The sequence below is a fragment of the Chanodichthys erythropterus genome, chromosome 3 (assembly GCF_024489055.1).
Source record: "Chanodichthys erythropterus isolate Z2021 chromosome 3, ASM2448905v1, whole genome shotgun sequence".
Classification (NCBI taxonomy): Eukaryota; Metazoa; Chordata; class Actinopteri; order Cypriniformes; family Xenocyprididae; genus Chanodichthys; species Chanodichthys erythropterus.
Window position 1 is genome coordinate 58,357,027 of NC_090223.1, and position 13,383 is coordinate 58,370,409.

Here is a 13,383-nt window from a genome sequence, read left to right on the forward strand (position 1 = left end):
CCTTTTTCCCCGTTACTGAAGCCTTTTTCAATAACGCAGTGTAACTGCATCGTCATTGGTTCACTCATAGACAAGTTGTTGAACCAATGACGGCGCGGCATAGCCGCTCGGCCTATGGCGACAAAGCCCGCGAATATTCCCGCCGAAATGGGCGGGGTAGCTATATAAGCAGGCGCGTCGCCATAGGATTTCAGGTCATTCGACTGAAGCGACGACACTGAAGCCGCAGCCTCGTGGCACGGCATGTAACGCAGTACTCGTTCCGTATCTCAGGGAACCGAGGTTACGTTAGTAACCGAGTACGTTCCCTTTCGATACTTCACTCGTACTGCGTATGGGGAACGAATTCAACCGCGCCGTGCCACGGCAGGGAACGACTGGACTTGTCTTGGACACCGCAAGGGAACCAGAGGACAAGTGAGAAGGCTGGAGCCGTCGAACCCTTGTTACACTACCAAAAGGGGAGTTAACTCCCAGAGTGGCATGAAGCGGAGCTCAATAGAGGCCGCTGGATCATACCGAGATGACCGAGCTTGTAAGGTCGGGACATCCAAATGACAAAATCTGACAAAAGTGGACGGCGAGGACCAGCCGGCTGCCTCACAGATGTCTTAATCAAAACTCCACTAGACAAGGCCCAAGAGGAAGCCATTCCTCTAGTGGAGTGGGCTCTAACTCCTATGGGGCAGTTGAGGCCCAAAGAGGAGTAACAAAGAGTGATAGCATCAACTATCCGACACGCAAGACGTTGCTTTGAGACTGAAGACCCTTTGGTGCAGCCACCAAAGCAGATAAAGAGCTGATCGGATTGCCAGAAAGGCTGTGATCGTTCAACGTAGGTCCTTAATGCCCTGACGGGGCAGAGCAATTCCAGCTCTCGCTTGTCCGACGAGGGAGGAAGCACTGAGAGGGAAATGACCCGTGCTCTGAATGGAGTCAAGACCACCTTAGGGACGTAGCCATGCCTAGGTTTCAAAACGACTTTGGAGTCGTTGGACCCGAACTCAAGGCATGCAGGGCTCACGGAGAGGGCCTGCAAGTCACCAACTCGCTTAACCGATGCTAGTGCAAGTAGCAGAGCGGTTTTGAGCGTCAGGGGCCTGAGGTCAGCTGAACGCAGTGGCTCAAAGGGAGGCCCTTTAAGAGCTATGAGGACCAAAGAGAGGTCCCAGGTGGGAACAGTGAGAGGACGAGGAGGATTTAATCGCCTTGAACCTCTCAAGAAACGCACCAGGAGGTTGTTTCGTCCCACTGACTGGCCAGCAATAGGAGCGTGAGACGCTGCAATGGCTGCTACGTAAACTTTGAGTGTTGAAGGTGTGCGACCCAGACTCAAACGCTCCTGGAGAAAAGACAGTATCGGAGATACATCACACTCCACTGGGTCTATGTTGCGTGTAGAACACCAACTAACAAAGACCGACCATTTCTGGGCGTAGAGGCGTCTCGTGGACGGAGCTCTCGCCTGAGAAATGGTATTCAGCACGTCCCTGGGGAGGTTAGCAGGCTCCCGTCGAGGGACCAGAGGTGCAGAGCCCAGAGTTCTGGCTGGGGATGCCAAATCATCCTGTTCGCCTGAGAGAGGAGGTCCCGTCTCAGGGGGATCGGCCACGGGGCTTTCGTGGAAAGCCTGAACAGCTCTGAGGACCAAACTTGGCTCCTCTAGAGCAGGGCCACCAGGAGGACTCTGTGCTTGTCTTCCCTGATTCATCTGATGATCTGCAAGATCAGAGCAATCGGGGGAAAAGCGTAAAGGAGGGTGCTGGGCCAGATGTGAGCCAGCGCAATGTCCTCCTTCGAGAAATAAATTGGGCAGTGAGAGTTGTCTTCTGAGGCGAAGAGGTCTACCTCTGCCTTCCCGAAGAACTCCCAGATCGTGAGAACCGTCTGGGGGTGGAGCATCCACTCGTCTGAGGGGACATTGCTCCGGGATAGCATATCTGCTCCCAAGTTTGTTCTCCCGGTTGTGTGAGTCACTCTGAGCGACTGAAACCTTGGTAATGCCCATTCCAGAAGACGCTTCGCCAGAGCGCATAAGCGGCTGGACGAAAGACCACCCTGGTGATTTATGTATGACACCATTGTAATGCTGTCCGACTGGACTTAAGACGTTGCGTCCCGTCAGGTGTGTCTAAAAGGCGTGAAGGGCTCGAATCACTGCCAACATCGAGGCAGTTGATGTGCAGATGGCTTCTTCATGAGACCACGAGTTGAAGGCCGGTCTGCCCTTGCAAAGAGCACCCCAACCTGTGTTGGGTGCATCTGTTGAGAGCACCATTCTTCTGAACACCGCCTATAGGGGTACACCTTGACTGAACCATACAGGGTTCATCCAGGGTTTCAGAGCTGTCTAACAGGCCTGATTGACCCCGAAACGCAGGCGGCCGTGCCACCAGGCGTGAGGAGGGACCCGGAACTTCAACCAGTATTGTAAAGGCCGCATCCGTAAGAAGGCCGAGCTGCAGAACCGGGAAGGCGGAAGCCATCAGCCCTAGCATCCTCTGGAAGTACTTCAGAGGGAGATAGGCTCTGTTCCTGACCAATGCCGCGAGCTGCTGAATGGCCAGAGCGTGCTCTGGCGATACTACAACCGTCATACGGGCTGAGTCGAAGACTGCACCCAGGAACATATACGTTAGCTGGGGAGCAGTGAGCTCTTGGCAAAGTTGACCCTGAGACCCAGACACTCCATGTGGCTGAGTAGCACGGATCTGTGATGCTCCAGCTCAGCTCGTGACTGGGCTAGGATGAGCCAGTCGTCGAGAAAATTGAGAACCCGGATTCCCAACTGTCTCAGTGGGGAAAGCGCCACGTTCATGCACTTGGTAAAAGTGCGAGGAGCTATGGACAGCCCGAATGGAAGGACCTTATATTGGCAAGCCACGCCTTCGAATGTGAATCTCAAGAATCACCTGATATGGGGGGCTATCTGGATGTGAAAGTATGCATTTTTCAGGTCCAGCAAGCAGAACCAGTCCCCGGGGCAAACCTGCGCGAGGATCTGTTTCAGCGTTAACATCTTGAACTTCCATCTCATGAGGGAAAGGTTCAGGAGTCTGAGGTCTAAGATGGATCTAAGACCGCCATCACTCTAGGGAATGAGGAAGTAATGGCTGTAAATCGCTCTCTGAGGGGAGACCATTTCTATAGGCCCCTTCTCGAACAGAGACATCACTTCGGCTCGGAGGACGTGAGCGTCGTCCGTGTTTACTGAAGTGGGAAGCACCCCGCAAAAACACAGGGGTCTGCGAGCAAACTGGAGCGAGTAGCCTTGAGATATTATCCCCAGAACCCCCTTGATACTCCGGGGATGGCCTGCCAGGCCCGCGTGACAAGGGGTTGAATGGTGCCGGTTGGCGGGCCGCTGGAAGGGGGGCCTGCATACCGGCTAGTTTTTAGAAATGCTCATGCATCCTCATGAACGTAGCTTGCGGGGTGAAACCGGCAAATGACACGCTGAGAAACTCAGTAAACAGATATATGCTTCTTGGAAAAATACACATGTGTCCCACCTGAGTCAGGGGAGAGCATCAAGATATATTCCACAGAGCGGTGTCGGAAGTGAGACCGCTCTACCTCAATGAACATGGCTTGCAGGGCAGAGCCAGCAAGTCACATGAACAGAGGTCCAGCATAATGAGCATGTTAGTTCCACCAAGCACAAGTGAGCATTGAGCTCGCTTTCAGTGAGCGCATACATCCTCATGAACGTGGCTTGCAGGGGCAGGGCCGGCAAACGACATGCAGAGAGACTGGAATAATATGCTACATCAACTGATATGCTGAATATAAATAACATAGATCTCACCTAAGACAGGTGAGAGTGTCTTTATATTTCTCAAAGGACGCTTGCAGGGCAGAACCGGCAAGCAACGCGCTGAGAAATTCAGCAAACTCGGCAGAAATACGCTGTATCAACTGTATATATATATATATATATATATATATATATATATATATATATATATATATATATATATATAAAACATATGTCTCACCCGAGACAGGGGGAGAGCGACATGTTATATTTCTCAATGAAGCGGCTTGCGGGGCAGAACCGGCAAGCAACGCATAGAAAAACTCAGCGCAAACAGCAGAATCAGCTCCATTAATACAGTATAAAAACATGTTTCTCGCCCGAGTCGGGGGAGAAGGTCACGTTATATTTCTCAATCGACGCGGCTTGCGGGGCGGAACCGGCGAGCGACGCGCATTGAGATAAGGAAAAATACACTCACACAAATAGAAAATGTATCATGAGTCTCGCCTAAGTCAAGAGCATCATGTCAAATTCAGCTGAGAGATTGTTAACTTCTGCAAAAATCTGCTATATAAACTGAATGTTTATAACATGGGAGTCACCCAAGAGGGGGAAAAGTGACATGTTATATTTCTCAATAAACGCGGCTCGCGGGCAGAACCGGCGAACAACGCATTGAGAAGACTCAGTGCAAACAGCAGAAAGATGCTCCATTAAATTAAGCATATAACATGTTTCTCACCCAAGCTAGGGAAGAAAGACATGTCATATATCTGAATTAACGCGGCTCGCGGGGGAGGGACCGGCGAGCGACGCACATAGGGAGAAATAAACTCACTCAGATAGAAAATGTATCACGAGTCTCGCCTAAGTCAGGGGAGAGCATCATGTCAAATTCAGCTGAGAGAGCGAGAGCTCGCATCCTCAACGAGCGCGGTTTGCGGGGGAGGACCCGGCAAATAACGCGTTCGGAGACGGCATTTGAAGCAAACGCCAGCGAGAAAGAAGAAAAATAAGCTCTGTACTCACCTGACGGAAGACGGCAGGGAATAAGCTGAATGCTCTCAGATGCTGAAGGCGGCACTAGGGCGGCGCGGTGAACAGCTGCTAGAGAACGAAGATCCGCGGAGCGATTGGCTCTGCATGTGCCACAGTTGTGGCGCGGCATTGTAGGCACCGCCGCCGCCGTGAAAACGGCGATTGTAGCTCTTTTAGAGCAGCGAGAGCCGCTGGGAAAGCTCTTTTAGAAAGCGACGTTAAGCCGCGGGAAAAGCTCTTTGAACGGCGCCGGATGGCGGCAGGAGACGCGCTGAGAGGCGGCCGGAAGCGGGAAGCGGGCGAACCGCCGAACGAAGACAGCGCCGGCGCCCTCGCAGACTGCCGCTTCGAGCGCCGGCGCTGTCTTCGTTCGGCGGTCTCAGCTCAGTCCGCTGCGGGAGCCTCTTCAACGGCGGCGAGAACTTCTCCCAGGCGAGCTTCTTCCAGGCGGCGAAGGCTTCAGCCGGAGATCAGCGAAGAGTGATATGAAGTCGTCGCTGAAGGAGAGAGAACTGAAATCCTATGGCGACGCGCCTGCTTATATAGCTACCCCGCCCATTTCGGCGGGAATATTCGCGGGCTTTGTCGCCATAGGCCGAGCGGCTATGCCGCGCCGTCATTGGTTCAACAACTTGTCTATGAGTGAACCAATGACGATGCAGTTACACTGCGTTATTGAAAAAGGCTTCAGTAACGGGGAAAAAGGAGACCTTTCCCCCATACGCAGTACGAGTGAAGTATCGAAAGGGAACTAAAATGTTAACTTCTAACCAAAAGGACTTAGAGAATGAGCACTGAAAATACAAATGTTGATTCTTCTTCAGCAAAAGGAATATAAAGAAGAAACATTCTCAGAAAACCTGCTCAAAAATAAATTCCTTTAAAAAAAGGATTTGTTACATTTTCATTATTCCACATAATACACGTGTGTGGGAAAGATTATGTTTGAAAGCATCTTCCAGGATTATAGAGCTTGTTTGTGGAAATTCAAGAGTTTAATAGGTAATTTGCTGCACTTGATATTACAAGATAGTAAGAATTTAAGGCCATTAAGTGTTTGAATATTAGGTTAGGGGTCCAAAACTAGGGTAATCCATTATTAGAAACACAACTCTTAATCCAGTTTTTTTGAATATCTGGTTGAGATAGTCCTAGTAACTTCTTACCAAGGATTTTCTTTGAACACATTCCATTTTATTTCTCCAAATAAAACAGAACAACAGAGAGTCAATAGATTTAATAGTTTTATTATCAATATCAATATATAGGGGAAGAGCAGGGTAAACTAGGCATGATATTCCCTTAGTCAGCAGGACTCTCCTGTCTCTCTGCAGCCAGCATAGTATTTTCTTAGTTTTATCTAACCTTGGCTGAAAATTGTAATGAAGACATTCTGAATCTGATCTGCAAATATTGACCCCAAGATATTTTACACGCCATTTAACTGTAATGCCATCGACAGAAACTTGATCTGAATCATGTACATACAAAGATTAAAATTACCTATGGCAACATAGACTTGTGATTCATTTTTAAGAAAGACTAACTGCTAACTGAATAATTATTAAAGAATTCTCTCCAATATTTATGCCTTCAATATTTGAGTGTTTTATATGCAAGCTAAGAAACTCGGCAGCCAACAGAAAAAGAAAAGGTGATGGGGCATCCCTGGCCAATACCTCAACCCACAGAAAATATGGGGAAGTGCCAAAAGCTAAGGAGACACAACTAATAATTCAATTGTAAAGAGTACAAATCGTTTTAATAAAGGATCTACCAAAAACAAACCTCACAAGGCTCAACTGTATCGAAAGCTTCATAGAAGTCGATAAACCAAATTAACACCTCTTCATTCATAAATTCATAATAATCTAGGATTAATCTAAAATTATTAGAGATATGCCTTCCTTTTAAAAACCAGACTGAGTGTTAGAAATTATGTCTGCTAAACAAGGTTTGAACTTTTCAGCATATACAGATGCCAATAACCTATAATCAGAATTCAAAAGGGTGATCGGGCGCCAATTATCTAATTTGTTATCCTTATTTTTCTCCATATAGTGGACTTCAAACGGCTAACAGTGACACATGTGGATTGTGCATCTTTATTATTATATATTCATATATGCTTCGTCCAGTGTCACTGAATATCACAGAACAGGATTCAACTGGAAACTCCAGCACAATTCATTAATTTCATTATTTTTGTGTATTTGAATTACACTCACTCAATTTGTCAATTTATTGTTGCGTGTATTGCTTGTTATTGTTTAAACGATAATAGTGGCCGATTAGCCTCTTCAGCTTAGTACAGTAATGGATTTATCACTTAAAACTTGCATATGAAATACTAATTAGGTTTAATTTACATCCATTTTGTTGGCAATTTTATTTGTTTTTTCCATTGCTGCTGACGCAATTAGCAGATATAGGATGGCCGGGCTGAGCAATTGAACAGTAATTTTTACATTTATTTTTTAAAGCTTTAAGTCTAAAATAGCAACACAAAGGAGGATTTATGGAGTGTAAACACAATACTAACTTACACATTCTTCTTAGATCTCATTAAGTTTATGTGATGTCAGTTCATAATTCAGTCATTGGTAGAGCGCTGTCAGACAGATTCACAATCAACACAATGTGTTTCCAGTATGTATTTATAAAGGCTACACTAGTATTTTATTCACTGATGTTTATTCTTCCTGTTATTCTTCTCAAAACAGGCCATTGCTTCTGTGTTCATTTTAATTGACACTTTCTAAATTCTCAGTAAATGTAAACACCTATGAAATACAGATATTTGGTGAATTTCTTTTTCTTCCTTATTGATTCTCTTGAATTTATCAGACAACAAACATGACAACTACATAAAAACATATAAATCTAAGCAAATTAGCTCAAAAAGGAAATATGAGTAATTAATCATAACTCATTATAATTAATCATCAATATTTGAATCAATTAATCAAATTAACTTGATGTTGCTGAATTAATATTACAATCATTAATCTGTTCAGCCAGCATTGATCATCCATCAACTCTTCAGAAAGGATATTTACCCGTGGCCACAGAGGAAATAACGATCAATCACAGCTACTGAAGACAGTTATTAGTATTATTGATTAATAAGCAGATCAGAATCAACTCACAAGAGTGTGCGCACAAGTGTTATTTAACTAAATCAGGAACACATAGCTAGAGTAAACACACAGAGACATACACAAACACACTTACACAGGAAATGAGAGAGTGGACATGAATTGAACCGCATCATAACAGGGGAATGGAGCGATGAAAAGAGTAATTTAACCAGCTGGAAGAACCATCAGTTTCTCATTCTAAAGCACATTTGTTAATAAAGGGGTTTGCAATCTTAATACTAAATCTGTGCTGTGCAGCCTGTGCTGTTCGGATCTGCAGTCTCAAGAAAGCATTGATGGTTTGGTCCGATGGTGCTGAAGTTGTAATCAATATCTTTGTTGAATAAAGAAAATGACGACGGCTCGCACTATTAATTTGAGCCGGTTGACGAGGAAGTTGACTTGAAGGGAACGAGGCCTCGAGCCAGGTGTGCGCTCACGTGAGCAGTCCGTAGCGTCAGCGGGAACAAAGAAGAACCAGAAGCCCAACTGCTTGAGGCTTTTTAAGAAGTCACACCTCTGAGTTTTGGCTTCACCAATTAGAAAGGTGCAGTTCTCTGGTGGGAGATTTTCTTTTTTTTTTTCAACTATTAAGTTTGTGTCCATTAATGCTCTGATACATATAACAAATATACAATGCATTCTGTGATATTGAGATGTTCATCAAAGTCATTAGGAGTAATTTAATATGAAACACTACCTAGATGGACTACAATATCTAGACGTATCTAGAAGTGTCTTTGAAGTGTGTGTGTGTGTATGTGTGTATGTGTATGTGTAAGTGAGTGTGTGTGTGTGTGTGTGTGTCAAATGGGGCAGACCTTCAGAAGTCTGCATGCTGACATCTTTGAATTTCATTACGTTTTTCGTGAATATTATTTAAATTGCAAATGTAGACAGTTAAAACAAATCTAATACTTTTCATCATGTATCATAAAACATTGATATAAAACCAAAAATATTGTAGTTCATGAAAATTCAACATTACGCAATCTTATGAGAGGAAGGTTATGAACATGAACCCCCCATAATCCTTGAAACTTCACCTTGTTCTGTATGAAAGTTCAAAAAGCATTTTTTTTTTTCAGAGGTAAGACACATGTACACATCACATTTGGTGCACTTCACCCTAACAATATACTTGCATCCACTTGCACCTGCCTTTTTGAGACACCATGGTAGGCCAGTGGACTTCGGTAAAGTTGGTTTTATATTCGCACATTCAGACTTCTGATAAATTCAGACTTTCCAATAAATGTGCAATAAATTAATGTTTGCGAATTTTAAGCAGCGACATGATTTTGACAACCAACGATTGTCAACTTTCAACATTTTTCACAGTCGATCAAAATAGGCAAGTATTGTTTTAATGGCATATTTACTTGTGAATGTCCACTGAATGTCCAATGTAGTGTGATTAACAAGGCTATTGAATACGGATGTCCGAATGTGCGAATATAAAACCAACTTTACCGAAGTGGCTAGTGGTTGGTTTGGGCCAGATCTCTGATGTTGATTTAATCCATAATATAAATGCCATGGCAGTCCTTAACATACGACTAATCAACATTATATCACTAGCATTAATGCTTTTATTGTTACAGCTTAACAGACTGCAGCTGGCCTTTGATAGCTATCTAAACTATTATAATAATGCCATTCCATTATTGTGCAGTGTTGCCATATGGCAACACAGACATTTTATCGATTTACCAAAAACTAATTTCATAAAAATTTTTTTGAGTGGTGAATATGTTATCATAACTTACCTGAGATGATGTTAACAATTTTTTTGTGAATGTGACATGAGCGGGTCCTTGTTTGTTACTGACGAACACAAAGTGTATGTTGCCATATGGCAACACTATGCGTTACAAAAATGTGAAAATTTCATTCATTTACTGAACCTTTTAGCAATATTTTTTGGTATTGAATGAACTACATTTATACTTGAAATTTTGCTTATTACACTGATTCTTGAAAGATAAATTGTGTTTCAGTTTGGATGGACACATGAATGAACTCGTACAACCCTTTTAACATGTTTCTTTGTATTTTATTTGTCCCTTTTTTATTTTAATACAAAGATTGTTTGGTAAAACAGATTTCAATGCACTTCTGTGATTGTAGACAATGCAGTGTGTGAACAGGACCTTTATTTTGGAGTGACGACATGACGTCATAAGACTGCGCCGCGATCCTGCATTTGCTGTGATTCTGCTGAAGAAAGGTTTGTTTTAAGAATTTAAGCTGTTTTAATCAGTAGAAACAGTTCAGTGATTTATAGTTGTGTTTTTTGTTTTAAACAAGCGATGTGAAATGAGTTTATTTAGTATTTAATGTAACATTGTAATGCTTTATCTTTTTTTTTTCTTTTTTTCTTGAAACACATCTTCAGATGCACCTGAACACATCATCAGTGATGTTACCTGAGGTCCTCGGATGTTTTGGGTCTTTCAACATCAGACACCCTCGCCCAGGCGACCCAGCCGCGGCTGATCAGACCGCGACTTGTGTTCAGGTAGCACTCGCTTGCCCCCATGGTGCTCCTCTGCGGATCCAGAGCCATCTCGAGGCTTTCTCGGCTGCGTCGGTGATGTTCTTAATGGCCCTGCTCCTTGTTGTTCCTGTAATGCCCAGCGCAGTAAAGGCTTTGTAAAGGGAGAGCCCCACAAATCCTCTGCAGCCAACCTCGATAGGCATGCATCTTGCCTCCCAGCCCTGTGCTCAGCAGTCTGTGACCAGATGTTCATATTTGGTCATCTTTCTTTCGTGGGCTTCTCCCAAGCGGTCCTCCCATGGCACAGTCAGCTCCATGATGATTATGCTCTTGGTGCTCTCTGATATCTGGCCTCCTAGTTGTGCTGACAATGTGCTGGGGGAATTTCAGCTGCTTCTCCAAATCCACAGAGAGTTTCCACACGTACAGACGTTTGCTGGGCTAGGCAGGCCGTCGTACACTGCCCGAATCAGGAAGGTTATGCGGTGTGGCTTGCTTTGCCAGAGCTCTGTCCAGGTGACCTTGCGGTCCATGGCCTGCTCCCACCTTGTCCAGGCCCCTGTTGCCCCATTCCAGCTGCTCTACTCATCCTTCCTTCCTCCACAGCAGCTCTGACCTCTTCCTGTATTCGACTGCGTTTCTCCTTCCCCTTCAATTCTTTAAGTCGAGGAGGTGTTGGGAACATCCCCAAGCCTGCTCTGCCTCGGGCCACCACTCCAACAAGCTCTTTGTGCCTCAGACGTTCCTGTGCATCCAGCACAGCGGCTTGGGCACTCCACTTTCTCCCTGTCCTCACCAGCACTCCTGCCTGGGCCACCTTTGGGTCGTTGGAATCTCTATACATCACCACCTCGCGTGCCCGAGGCACTTTAAACTCCAGGAATTTCAGAGGCAACCAGAGCATTGTGGTGTTTCCATAGAGGGCAATGTTGCTGAGGCTCCTGGACAACCCTAACCATCTCCTGAGACAGCTGCTGACCTTTCTTTCCAAGGTCTCCACCGTAGAAATGGGAACCTCATACACAAGTAGCGGCCAGAGTATTCTTGGCAGGACACCATGTTGGTAAATCCATGCTTTAAACTTGCTGGGGAGGCCAGAAAGGTCTGTTGCTCTTAACCAGCTGTCCAGCTCCTGGCAGGTTGACTGGACTGATGCTGCTGTCAAAAACCTTGCCCAAGCTTTTCACTGGCTGTTCTGACAGTGATGGTATCTTTGCCCCTTTGATGCTGAAATGGAACTTCTCCGTGACCTTGCCCTTCTTCAGCACTAGAGAATGGGACTTGGTTGGTTTGAACTCCATCCGTGCCCACCGGATGAGCTTTTCCAGTCCTTGGAGTATCCACCTTCCTCCTGGCACTGACTCTGTGGTGACTGTCAAGTCATCCATAAATGCTCTAATTGGCGGTTGGCGGACCCCTCCTCTACTTTGGGGCCCTCGACACTCAGGCTCAGCCGATTTGACAATCATATTCATCGCCATCGCAAATAGAATCACTGAGATGGTGCAGCCTGTGATTATTCCCACCTCCGGTTTGTGCCAATCTGATGTCACACCTCCTGCAGAGACTCGCATCCTGAAATGGTTGTAATAGGCCAAGATCAGATCTGCAATGTGATGTGGCACATGGTGCTTGGTCATGGTGGTCTGGACCAGCTTGTGGGGGATAGAGCCATATGCATTGGCTGGGTCTAACCACAGTACCGTAAGGTCTCCCTTATGATCCCGAGCTTCCCGGATGAGCTGAGTTACCACTCCAGTGTGTTCTAAGCAGCCTGGGACACTAGCAATTCCTCCCTTTTGCACAGATGTGTCTATGTAGTTGTTAGCTAAGAGGAAGTTGGTCAGATTGTAACAGTGTTACCTGTTATCAGGCTATTTTTGATCGTATTCACCACTAGGGTGTGCTAGAGTGTTAAAGCCCCAGGTATTTAATCAGTTGGGAGTGTAGAAGAAGTCAGGTTGTTTGGAAGAGGGAAGCATGGGCTTACCCTAGCACCTCCAGCAAAACTCATTGGAGTCCTGATTGAGAAACTTTGTTTCCAGTTCAATCATGTAAGTTTTGTTTATCTTTGTGTCATACATCCGTTATCACTTGATGTATATAATTTATGTGAGGGTTTCTTTAGCTAATGGTAGACTTCTTTTCTTTAGCTAATGGTAGACTTCTTTTCTTTTTGTAGATGGACTCTTTAAATGTTCCATTATATTTTGTGTCTTTAATCTATATGAGTAGTTGCAAGGACACTACTTATATGGACATCAAGTGTTTCTCCCCATTGGATGGTTCACTACATTACTTTGTGGATTATCAAATGTCCTGAGTACAAGGATTTGACTGTGGGCGTCCATGTTGGCTGGATGCTTTGAAGAGCACTTGAGGAGGGTTCACTTTTTGTGGGAAAGTCTTTTTTTGGTTCATTTTCAATGGGACATGGATATTATCCTGAACCTTGACTATTCAACGTGTTTGGGGATGGTTCTAGATTTACCCAAAGAATCATTCATCTACAACTGTGAACTGATCAGATAAGCTTTATTTTCCATCGTCATTGCCATACTTTTCTTGTTATTTCACATTACTTTATAGACAATCTACAAATACATTCTCTTGATTTACTGTACTGGTTTTATTTCAGTTCATTCTTATTTTCATGTATGTGCATTGCTTCATCTGTTTATTTTTTTCACATTTAATTTATATAAAGGTGTAGAAATACAAGCTTTGTCTTTGGTGTTTGTGACAATACACTGGGAAATAGATTAATACATATTTTTAGCAGCGTTATGTTAATAGTTGGAGGGCCCCTCCTGTATTTCAGATACGTATAACTACTGACAGTCGTTATAAGATGCCTTGCTACTATACTGAAGAAGATCTTTCCTTCCACGTTCGGCAATGAGATTATTCTAAATTGATTGATCTTCTTGGAATCTTTTGCCTTG